Source organism: Ambystoma mexicanum, chromosome 11, assembly GCF_040938575.1.
Source record: "Ambystoma mexicanum isolate Mex_15411 chromosome 11, UKY_AmexF1_1, whole genome shotgun sequence".
In the NCBI taxonomy this organism is placed as follows: domain Eukaryota; kingdom Metazoa; phylum Chordata; class Amphibia; order Caudata; family Ambystomatidae; genus Ambystoma; species Ambystoma mexicanum.
The window spans coordinates 527,889,597-527,902,073 of record NC_090934.1 but is presented as its reverse complement, the minus strand read 5'-3'; positions in this window follow the sequence as shown (position 1 = coordinate 527,902,073).

The window sequence follows — 12,477 nt, the reverse complement described above, 5'->3', positions numbered from 1 at the left end:
AATTTTTGTCCTCTTTTAACTTTCACTTCCAGGGAGAATTGTCAGGTCCTTTCTGGGATGGTGACTTCCTCTTTAATCTGAATTTCAACTGCATAAGCTAGCAATTGAGCTGATCTAAATGCTTTCTCTGGATCATCAAAGCCCATGGGATTATACGCTAATTGGGACCAAGCTTTGAAGTTTATTAGGTCCAAACTAATGGCAAAGCGATTGAGAATGTCACTGCCTAAGTAAAAGGCAGCAGTGACATCTCGCACGACCCAACTATTATGGACTATGCTCTTGTTGCCAATGGAGATTTTGAGCATACACCTGCTTGGCAGGAGATGTTTGGAATTGGGTGTTTCCAGATCCATTTCCCATTTGCCTATCAGTTTGAAAGTGGGAATGGCTGGATCTTTTGCGAGTTGGCGGTACATGGCTTCGTTGATGAAGCTCTTACCATTGTTCACACACACTCGGGCGAGAACAGAGTCCTTCCCATCATTTAACTGAACAGGTATGAACAACTGCTCTCCAATTTGTTGAATATCAGCCAGGCTCTGAGCTGATTTCACCTCTTTCTGGACTAATGGAGTGTGAATGTCGGATTGTGGATTGGTAAAGAATTTCAGAGTGTTTCCTTCCAGTGTGGAATACCACCTTAAACTGGAAGGAAAGTTGATTTTCAGAAATAGAGAGGACCCCCCATCACCAATCTGTAGTCCTACTGCTATTACTGTCACATCTGGAATTTGATTATTCTGGAAGTGAAATTCTACTTGGTCAGATTTTTGTTCAACCATGTGGCATGTGCCGTTTAAACTAACATGGTTGACACTCTGTTTTAATTTTATTGGTCGGCTAGTCTGGGTCCAGAGGACCTTGTTTACGCAATCTATTAGGGGTGACAAACTTCTCAGGAGGTCATTCCCTAGTAAACAAGGGCTGCCCTCTGGAGTCACTACTATGACCGGGTCTTTCACCTTGTGTCGCCCAATTTTAATGTACATATCCGCAGTCCCCTCGACGGGAATTTCCCTGGCCCCCCCTTTTTGGAGGCACTCACCAGAATGGGTTTGAACCAGGGGATTTTGACACTGCTGGTTCTGGGATGAGATGATGGGCGGGACTAGCTCAGTCCCCACATCTACCCAGTCTGGATGTGAATCCCTTGGGACCCATTTTTCTTTGGGAGGAGGTCCCCCATCTCTGAAGGAGAAGATCCGTTTCCCAGGATCCTCTGAGGACCCCTCTCCCTCAAATTGGAAGATCTGTACCTCCTCCTCAAAGTGGGTCTGTTTGGGTCCTTTGTTTCTCCTACCTCCTCTATGCTCCTTGGTTGGCAGACTTTCAGGGGTAGGAGATTTTGTTTCCAGTTCCTGGGTTTCCAGGGGATGTTCACAAGTGGGGAAGGAAGCGTCCTCTGAGGCTTTATACCCCCCTTCCCCTTTTGCCTCCTCCCTGGGAAACGATGGTTTATCGGGGTGCTGCCCCTGTCATTGTTCTGGAGCACCAGGCCCAGAGTTTGTGGCATTCTGCGCCGGCATGCCCATCTGAGGGTTCTGCTGAGCCCTCAGCACGCGACCCAGCTCCAGTGCCATATTTTGGACCTGACTATCTAACTGTGAAACCCGCTTAGGCTGATATGGGGGTCTTTTTCTCCCCTGGGCTGATCCAGGGAAGGGTAGCTATCCCTTCTCTGGAAATACCCCGGGTTGGGAACATTTGGGTACCCCTCCACCCTTGGCCTCCCCTCTCTCGGATTAGGTGGTCTGGGCTCAGGGAAAGAAGGATGGATGATTTTGGGGTTGGAAGTTCTGTGGGTACCTGGGAAAAAAGTTCTGCCCAGGGTTTGGTGAATTTCTGCCCTCCTGGGGGAGGTTAGGAGGGAAGGGTCAGTTTCTCTTGTAGCGGGGACTTACATAGTCAGGGGCGTGAGGGACCCCATTTGTGGGACTACCACCTTGGCTCCCTGTCTGTGACTGGCACGAGGGCCTTCTGGGCTTGGAATTATTCTGTGCAGGCAGGTTTTTAGGCCCCCCATCTCCAAATCCAAAATGGGGGCAATCTTTACATCTGCAACCTTAGCAGCAGCAGGGGTGCTGGTCGGTTTGGGGTTTTTCTGAGCATTACTTTTATTTTCTATGGGCCCAGTCTAGTGACCTTTTCTCATGAAAATCTCTCACTAGCTGCGTCATGATGTATTTGGGTAAGGCATGGAAAACCGTATTAACAAATTCTTTGCTATCCGTGCGCACCCTTTTGGTAGTCTGCGCGAAAGCACACTTCAACTCCTTCACAAAATCTTGTGGGGCCTGACTCTCCCCGCATTGCAAATTGTAGGCTGCCTTGCGAGCCTCTTGGGGATTTCGGTGAACAGAAAAGTGTTTCAAGATGGCCGCCTTACATGTGGACCATCTTGAATGATTCTGGTCCTCCAGCCCCGCAAAGAAACTGGAGTATTCTGGGGAGAATGTCCATTTTACATACTGAATGCAGCTCCTGCTGTCTTTCAAATGGAAAGTCTCCATCATTTGCTCAAAGAGCTCCAAGTGTTCCCAAACAGAATACTTGGCGTTCTTGTGATAAGTGGTGATAACACTCCTTATTGCCTTAATCTGTTTTAAGGGGTCCTTAAGCAAGACCCTTTTTGCATTTTTGGCCTTCTTGGTTCAGGTAACCCTGGTCCATTCATCCTCTGACTCAGAGGCACTGCTCCCAGAGGTGCCTGGCTGCTCTTCCAGGTTTTCCCGGATTCTGAGAGCCCGGGAATGGCTGGCAGAATGTGGGGACCTAATCCCTTGTGTCCTGGGACGCGCAGAGGAGTCTTCAGATTCCTCCTTGCTGCCCGGATTGGATGGGTACCCCCCACTGACCTAACTGGGCAGAGGTTTTCAGAATGCCCTTAGAGGGCCTATTATCTCAGGGTTCCCCATTAAATTGCACTGTACTTGGGTGTCCATACCCGGATGCCCGCCCATGCATTCCTGGGAGGCACTGGTTCACGAGTCCCATACTCCTAACTGGATAGTAATCTGCCATCCCTGTGGCCCTGGGCTCATGTGCGCCAGGGGACATGGGGGTGTCAGTATCCAGGGACTGGGAGAGATGGAGGCCTCTGGTACTAGGGCTCCTGAGGTTATGTTCAGGTGTTTCCCTTTCCCAGCGAACCTCATCTCTATCAGCCCCTGCTCTCTGTTGCCCTGCAAGAGCCTGAGCTTTCTGTTCCTCAATCAAGGCCTTATTAGACTATATCAGTCTCTCCTGCATGGCTACCTGTTGCTGGAGCCTATCATTGTGCTGGCAGAGAGCCTCATAATCTCTCTGTGCTTCCTGGTTAGTATTGGAGTACTGAGCCAGTCTTTGCTGCAGGAGGGTTACCTCCTGAGTCCCATCCCTACTGGCCTGCTCCTTTCTTGCCAGAGCATCTTCCACCCTCCTGGTGTGCTCTAACAAGTTCTGATGCTCTTTTTGGAGGTCACCCAGTCTCTGGAGGGCCAGTTGATTTTCTTCCATTTTCCTTTTTAAGGGCACCAGCTTTCTGGCGCTCTTCATCATACTCTGCCTGGGTATCCAGGTCTTTCAAAATCAATGTATTGCTCTCCTCTTTTTCTCTATCCAATTGGCTTTGCAGGGTGGCTACCTGCTTTGTGCATGCCCTGTTGAAATCTATATGTTGCTCCAGCTTTTTCTGGCTCTGCAGTAGGGAGTCCAAACCTTCTTGATGCTCCTTCTGCAAGGACAGAATTATGGTATCCTGGTCTTCCCTTTCCTGTTGCAGGATACCCATGTCCTCTTTTATTTTAATGATATACTGTCTACTATCATTTTATGACTCCTGGCTCCTGTGCAGCCTCTGCCCAGAAGAGTCCAGGTCAGATTGGGCCTTCTCTAATGCCATTAGCTGCCTACTTGCCAGATCTTGGCCTTCAGCACATTTGTCCTGTATGGCTCCCATAAATAAATATAAATATGCCGCTATCCTGACAATCTTGTTGTGCTCATCCTTGGCCTTAGAGGCCATGTATAGCTCACTCAGGGCAACATGTAAGGGACCCTGATCTCTCCAGATATCTAAATCAGTTGCAGTGACCTTTTGTGTGATTGCCTGCAACCACACATTCTGGTCCTGCTCCGTCCATTCGCCTCTCACAAATAGCTTATGTAAGAGGTGCTTTCTGGCTATCTTCATGTCTACCAGTGTCGTCATTCTGGAAATTGATTTCCTTCCTGACTTACAGAATTTTGTTGTTTTTTATTTTGCAAAACAGACCGTTTTCTGAGAGTGTTCCATTTTGAGGGGTGCTTTTACAGCGTAACACAGCGTAGTGATCCAACAGGATTTATGTATCCTATCAGTTAGCACACTGTATTAAACTGCACAAGTGGTAGGTATAATCCAGAATCCCGGACGAGCACCCATTCTGTAAGTGACAATCCAACTAAGTCAATGCCTAGTCTGGGATGCCCAATGGAAACCCTTAATATATTTGTATGTCAAATTCTTTGAATCTGGATGACAAACCCTTATATAATGCCCCTCTCTTTGAATCCCCCTGACCTCACTGAGCCAAGAAGTAAGTTTGTTTTGCAAATTAAAAGATTTATTTCAGGAATAAAACAATATATATATATTCAGTAAAAAAAACTTTGTTGAAGGGTCGTTATGGTTAAGTTGCGCTACTAAAAACCTATGAAATTCAGTGAAAAAACGTTGTTAAACCATAACTCGCGCCACCGTGCACTGCTAACACTAACACCCAGGACATCACAAATGTCATTGATGACATCACATGTGCATTTACTTTTCATGAAAACACTGTAGGAGGGATTCTTATAATGTTGACCAAAATGTGTCAAGGATCATTTGAATAAATATCATGAGCTAATTAGTGCATTAAGCAATGCATTTATATAAATAGCATTCTATTATGAATTTATATCCAGTATACTAAGCAACTCTTGCAGAAACTTCGGCAGTGTGTGCAGTACATGATGAAGGTTTAATATTCATAATCTTGCCATGTAGAATAATGAAATGATAACTGCTTTCTTATTAGAGTTTTTCATACTGTGAAACATGTAATAAGTAGCTAATAAAACCCACTTAATACATAATTACACTTAATACAGACAAAACACAAAGAGACAACACATACAAATATGAGTATATACAGGGACAGAGAAGTAAGCAAAAAGCAGAAGTAGTAGCAGAAAGAGTTCATAACCTAACTGATTATCTTTATGCAGAGAAATTATTGTCTGTTTCAAAGCTGCTACTTACTGTATGTATGTGTATGAAATGATGTCAATGAACCCTAAGGAAAGGAGTGTGAGTACAATGTATACAAATATAAGCATATTCAGGGAAGGTATAGTAATAAAAATAAAACTATGAGAAAATGCTGATAACTCTAATGATTATCTTCATGCACAGAAAGGATTGCTCTCTTTCAAGTCTGTGTCTTCCGCTATGTATATGTTTCATATGATATGACTTGACCCTAAGTCTACAAATATAGTACCTTTTCAATTGTTACTTCCTGACTGTTACCGAAGAAAACTATGTGGCTTAGATGTGTCAGTAAAGGAAAAAAAAGGGAGAGCCAGCCATGTGATGTCATCAGTGATGTCATCAATGATATTTGTGATGTCATATTTGATGTCCTGGGTGTTAGTGTTAGCAGTGCACAGTGTTACATTCCAAAACAGAATGGCATTTCCCATAAACGATAAGGAAATGCCATCTTCTTTAAAATAAACAGCATTACTGGAATCAATATTCTCATTATTACAGAAGAACATACCAGCTCTAAGCATGAAGGCACACATGCCTCGGTTGATTACAAACCTAGCATTATTTTGCTGAGGAAAAAAAAAACAGAACTATTGTCCCATATTGCCCTAGGTACTAATCCAGAAAAAAATTACTTTGACATTTGGAAGGATGTTCATTACTGCTTGAACCAAGTGTTCCAAATCTGCCAACAAAGTAGGGGCACTGACATAGCCCAAATGGAAAGCACCATAGTGCAAAGCTACCACATGTGGACTGTTGATCCTGCCCATATCTTCACAAACTTGTACAATTCCATGTACATTGCAATCAGGCACAGTTCTCCACACCACCTCCACTCCTTTAAAATCAAAATTCTGCGCAACATGCCTGCATTGAGCATACTCTTGTAAACCATGCACAAACATATCTCCAAGCACCAACACCCTGACTTTCTCCACTTCTGCCATCTTCACTACACACAGTCTTTTTGAACACAAATCCACAACCTCAACAACCTCAACATCTGATTGGCTGATCCCTACAGTCTTCTTTCCATGCTGGATTTGCTGGAAAACCCCGGATGTAGCACGCCCTGTCCGCAGACCGCATAACTCTTAGACAGCCCTTCTACCATTTCCACTTCATTCTCTGTGCCATTCCCTCATTGGATACAGCTAAGCAGGCACACAATACGGAGAACGTCCTCAGAACACCCCCATTTTGTTTATTTTCAAACATTTCAGGACACCGCAAGTGCTCTTAGAACACATTCAACTTGCCAGAGAACAATACGGACAACGTCCTCAGAACACCCCCATTTTCTTTATGTACGAACATTTCAGGACACCGCGAGTGTTCTTAGAACACTTTCAGCTTGACAACGAACAATACAGACAACGTCTTCAGGACACCCCCTGCAAACATTCCAGGACCCCACAAGTCTTCTTAGAACACTTTCAACTTGACACCGAATCCATTCTGTTTATTTACGAACATTCAGAACAGCTGTGTTGTCCGCAGAAAAATCGAATACAACAAAAGTGTCTAGCACATAAAAAAAACAGAACATCTCATACTCCCCCACCCTCCCCAAACACTATTACACATCAACACACTCCACTAAATACAATTTTTAATCCAAGTTTCACCGCGTTGTCCGCGGTCATCCGCGAATGCAAGATGGTGGGAGCCACAGAAAATCTGACACGCTTCACGCACCATGCCGTCCAATCAGCGAACATGTCGCATGTCCGCGGACATCACGCAAGCCGCTCGGCCAATCAGGGCACTGTCCGCAGAGCGAACCGGGAAGTCCGTCCACGGAGCGAACGGAGATATCACTAATTTTTTTGCCTTACATTTTGGTCATTTTAAAAAAAACTACTGGACGGATTTACACCAAATTTGCAAAAGCACGCTTTCGGGACCAAGCCCCCGCTCCTACCGCTAATTTTGTGTAAATTCGTCCAGCGGTTTGGGCTGTAGGCGTGCACAAAGTTTTTTTCCCATTATGTCTATGGGAAAAAACAAAAGTTTTGGGACCCCCCTTCTAACTTTGCCCCCCCCGGACCAAACCTCTCCAAACTCTGCAGTGGCCCATATACTTTTTTGCAAAGTTTGGTGAGGATTTGTCCAGAGGGAGCGAAGCTATAAGCCACCCAGAAAATGCTCTTCCTATGGAAACACCAACTTAACCATAATTACATGGACGCTACAGCGTCCATGTAATATATATCACACTTTTATGAATAAATTAATATTTGATAGCACACTTATGAATATAATAGGGATCAACAATGGATAATATTACAATAGCACAATTCTTTAATCACTTAGGAGTTGGTGTAGAAAGAATAAGGTAGCAAAGAAGGCTTTGTATGGTTTCAAGGAAATGCAAGATGGGAAAGAATGTAAAACAGAAGTAAACTTGATATGAATTCAATCAGAAGATAATATAATCACTTTTTCCCCTGTGACTACTCACTCCCCCCCTATGCAATATGGAGAGATGGAAAGGAGGGCACACAGGTTTCCAGAATACAATCAAATGCAGTTCAGTTCCAGTTCCCCCCAGCAAGCGTGATTTTAATTCGCTAAACGAGATACAGAGTAGGTGATAGTTACTTTAGATTGGTACAGGTCAACACTAGCAATGACTCATGAGTGATAATCAGGTTGAAAACGAATTTCAGCAGTGGAAAGCAAGAAGCAGCTATTTTTACAAGTGGTGAAATGAAGCTAATTTTCAAATCGTGGCACTTTTTCCACGTGCGTATATCGCGATTACGGAAAAACTATAAGGAGTTGGAATGTCGTTTTGGGTTTGTTGGAAAGCTGAGGATCTTAGCTGACAGTTAAATCTCGCTTCTAGGACGTGCGGTCCAAAAGATACGGACGTTTTTGTGGAGGTAGATTTTCATAATGACAGATGGCGCTTTTACAGATTTGAAATCACAGAATGGACACACGATTTCTATGCAGTTCTGGGCAGGTTGAAATGGTTTAAATAAGATTATTTTAACTAAGAGATTGGTTCTGTACAGTTCTAAGACTGGGCACTCACTCCTAGTTTCGGAATAGAATGGACCTCATCACAGATCTGGTCAGGTTTGGACTGCACTCTCACCACCGGAAGGTCAGGCACTGTTTCTGCTCACAGCGTGGCCTCTGGCCCGCTATCGGCACTGCACAGCGGTCTGGTCTGGGTCTGACGGGTTCTGGATACAGCTTTGCTTTCTGGGTCCGGTTCTGGCACAGGGTTCAAGCCAGAAGCAAAACAGCTTGCTCGGCTGTTGAATAGTTTAGTTAGGCTGCTGGATTCTGAGGCCTGCTGAGAAGAGTTCAGCTTGTGGATTAGGCCTCAGCTTCTCCAAGGTTCTAGAGTTTGGGTTCTAGAGTTTTGGTTCTGGAGTCTGTCTGGAATCTGGAGCCTCAGGAGTCTGGAGACTTTGTCTGGATATGGTCGGGCAGCATGCTGCGCAGGAATCGATGAGTAGTGGAAAAATGAGTGTGTCTATCTGGGTCTCAGCAGTCTCTTTTTATGTGTTCTCAAAGGGGGTGTGGAGGCTGACTTTCTATGCCCAACCATCTGAGGATCCTGATAGGTTAAAGGATTTACTGTCCTCTGACTGTAGAAGGGAGTAGTGAGTCAGAATGAGTCATCAGGTATCATCTTTATGGCTGAAGGAAAGAACACTCCCCTTTGGTTTCTCAAGAAAATCAATTTTTCATAATCAAACATGCTTCCTAGATACACAAGTTGTTGAGAATACATGTACATATCACATATTAATTAAGACAGGTCTCTGTTTAACCCTGATCTTTCTAAGATCTTGGGTTCAGAAATGACAACTTATCTGCGATTTTAGTGGGTTTCGCAAAATTTTGGTTTTGCACCGAATCTTACACAGATGTACACACCCTCTCTGGGCATATTACAGTAAGTTTTCATTTTTCTACTATAAACACAGTGTCTACATTATTAATAAATCCCGGGGTTTGGCCTCAGAACATCACAAAGCGTCCAGCTTAGTCTTAAACCGTGAGTGAAGGTATCATTTTAAGAATCTCAAATCTCAAAATTGTACATTTCTGTCAGCTTGATACAATATTTTAGAAGCATTTTCCTTAAACATATATTTGGTGCAATATGAAATCCACAACCCAGTCTGGTCCGCCCGTAGAAGCTTGGTGAGTGTGATGGTCACATGTCTTGCTTCTCCCAGAGCAGTGTTGACAGTTACACCTCAAATTAGCATATTCTATTAATCCCTAAGCCCCCATTGTTCCTTTCTCCAGGCTGCAGGGAACATCTCCTCCCTCTTAATCAACAGGACCATGTGATATCCTGCCTTCTGGTGTGGAGTCCCCAGTTGTGAAGGATTCCCAGGGACAGCAAGCCTTTTGAAGTCTCAGCTAACTCAGGTTACTGTTTAGCTTCTGAAATACAGGTCTCCTGTCAGAATTTAGATCACCAGCGCCGCTCAGTGGCAAGCACCAGTACTGCACCTATTTTTGACAGCTGTCTTACCAGTAAGCAATCCTCAAAATATACTTTGTTTAAATATAGATACACTTCTGTGGACCTCAGATTCATGTAGATTTTGCGGGAGAATGATGTTGTTTCCCCAACAAGGAAGTGGGACCTTTTTAGTGGTTTTGGTGAGCCATGATTTTAGCAATTTTTTGACATCAAATAAAACAGATTTGGAACAGCTCTATATTCCTTTGCACTGATTTTGCTCTGTGTGCAGCCGAAGGATGGGGTCTGGCAATGGTCTCCTGTATTAACACTGACAGAGGCAAAAGAAGATGGCAACCTATCTTTCAGATTTTTAATGCGTATTTTGGGATGATTTCTGGCGAGCAGCATGCTTTCCGGCGGCCATTATGATGTATCCGCTGCCAGTAATGCACGGTGATGTTGCAGGGCTTGGATGCGTGGGTTGAAACATCCCACACATGGGTTGAAACATCCCACACTAGTACATGACCTAAAAATGTCCTTCATCCGAATGTCGAGGTTTGTCATACTGTGCATTGCTATCACATAATAGACTAGCTCGTTTCCGTTGTTTAGTACAGAACCATCCAATTCATTCACTAGGATATATATACAATGATTTGCGAGCCATGCTCACGTTATTGGAGGTTTTGATCTAATAATACCGCCACGTGCCTAATATAGTCACCATGTTCTAAGGTAGAAGCACCTTTGCAGGTTCTGTCACCATATGTTTGTTACAGACACGAATGTCCCAAAATATCTTGCATATGCTTGGTAAATCACCATTTGTAAGACAGACCCATGTCCTGGTGCTGTAAAAATGTGGTACGGGAACCCTCAAATGTCCCAGTGATGCATTCAAAAGCTGGGTATATTCACCATCTGTGAAGTTAAATTTATATTTCAGTTTTTGTATTGATTATGTTCTTTCTGTTCACCAATAAAATATGTAATAATATTTTCTCAACTGCAAAAACAAGTAATCACAGCGACCTAATAATATCAGTATATCTTAACTACTTTCAATGATGTCTCAAGGGGACATTCTTGGATAACAATCAGTCACATATATTTTTTTTAAAAGCATTACACTTTGCACTGAGCAATAAGCAAGTCTCATCTCACTTTACTTGCAATGCTGCATCGGGATATCATTCACAATAACATTCAACTGAGCAAGGTAAAAGCAACAAAAAACGTAAATACGTGCTGTGACTAAAGATCAGCAATAACTTCAATGGTCACATATGTCAAAACGCAGAAAAGAACACTGACTCTGGGCCTAATTATGAGCCCGGTGGTAGCCGTACCAGAAAAACTGACAGGCTGCCGCCCGACCCGAAATAGCATTCCGCCTCAGTGATTCCCAGAATCACTGGTGAATTACAACCCCGGTGACACGGTAATTCCGGAGGCGCAATTCCGTAAATCCCCATTCCCATGGAGTCATGGGGATGGGGGCAATGGAAACACCTGTTCCTTCTATGACGGAGTCAGTGTTTCCATTTGCACCTGCTGATGGGTGGAGTTACTCCCACCAGGTCAGGCCTGCAGAACTTGGAATCAACCAGTCGGGAAACAACGGTGGTGACAGATTTACCACCATCGTTGTTTCCAGACCGGCAGGGTCATAATGATGCCCACAATTATGTCTGATCCATGTGGAAATACTTTCCTTAAGTGGAGACATCCAATGACAGGTCAAGCACACCCAGAATGTTAACCTTTCAGCTAATCACCATGTCATTAACACACACATGGAAGGGACAATAACCCATCACCATAGCATGCGTGTCCACGTTATACAATGATTTATTTTTCTCCAGTAGGTGTCGCTCAAGTGACAACTGGGAGTCAAAACCTAAAAAGGGAGGGCGTCCAAAACAAACGATATATTGCGAGATATATGCGAACAAGTAGAAGCCTAAAGCGACTAATATCACTAGAAATACTCTAATGCTAGCTTGATCTTATGCTAGAAATACAACAATTCTAACATGCAATTTCTCTATAACTGGAGGGGTTAATACTGCTGGGGGCAACCTAATGTAGCTCAGCCTCAATATGTTTGTGTCAGCGCCTGGCAGGTGTCAGCACTTTATTAAACCCAATAAACAAACAAGAATGCCCACCTGCTGCAATCATATGCTAAAGTTGAGACTAGATTGCATTTGTGTCATGACCAGGTACTGTCATTGCACACCAAATGCAGCCACAGACTCTATTTGCTGCCACCATATGCTAGGTAAAGCCTCAAATGCCAGGAACAGTCGCAGGACTGATTTGCAAAGCCTTTTTCAATGGGGTTCTCCCATTCAAAAGTGTTTTTGCAAATCAGGCTCATCATGTGTATGGTACTGCCTCATAAACCTGTGTGTAGCTACCCTAAGCCGTGTGCAAATGTCACAATAAAACTAGATTAGTGTAGGTAAAGGCGGAAATGTCACTTTTAAATACAGTCTGACACATGGTATAGCGAGTGCAGTCACAAGTATCCAACTACTGCAATGTAAAGTTAGCTGCTATGTAGAGGAATATACTGCAAGCTTCAATTATCTATCTAATGCCTCAATATGCTTGAGCGCACACTCATTTGACAAGGTCTAGATTATTAAAATAGAAACATGGTGCTAAAGCAAATGTTTCTGGCTGCATGAATCTATTTACATTATTTGCATTTTAAAACCTACTTGTAAAACTCGACGCTCCT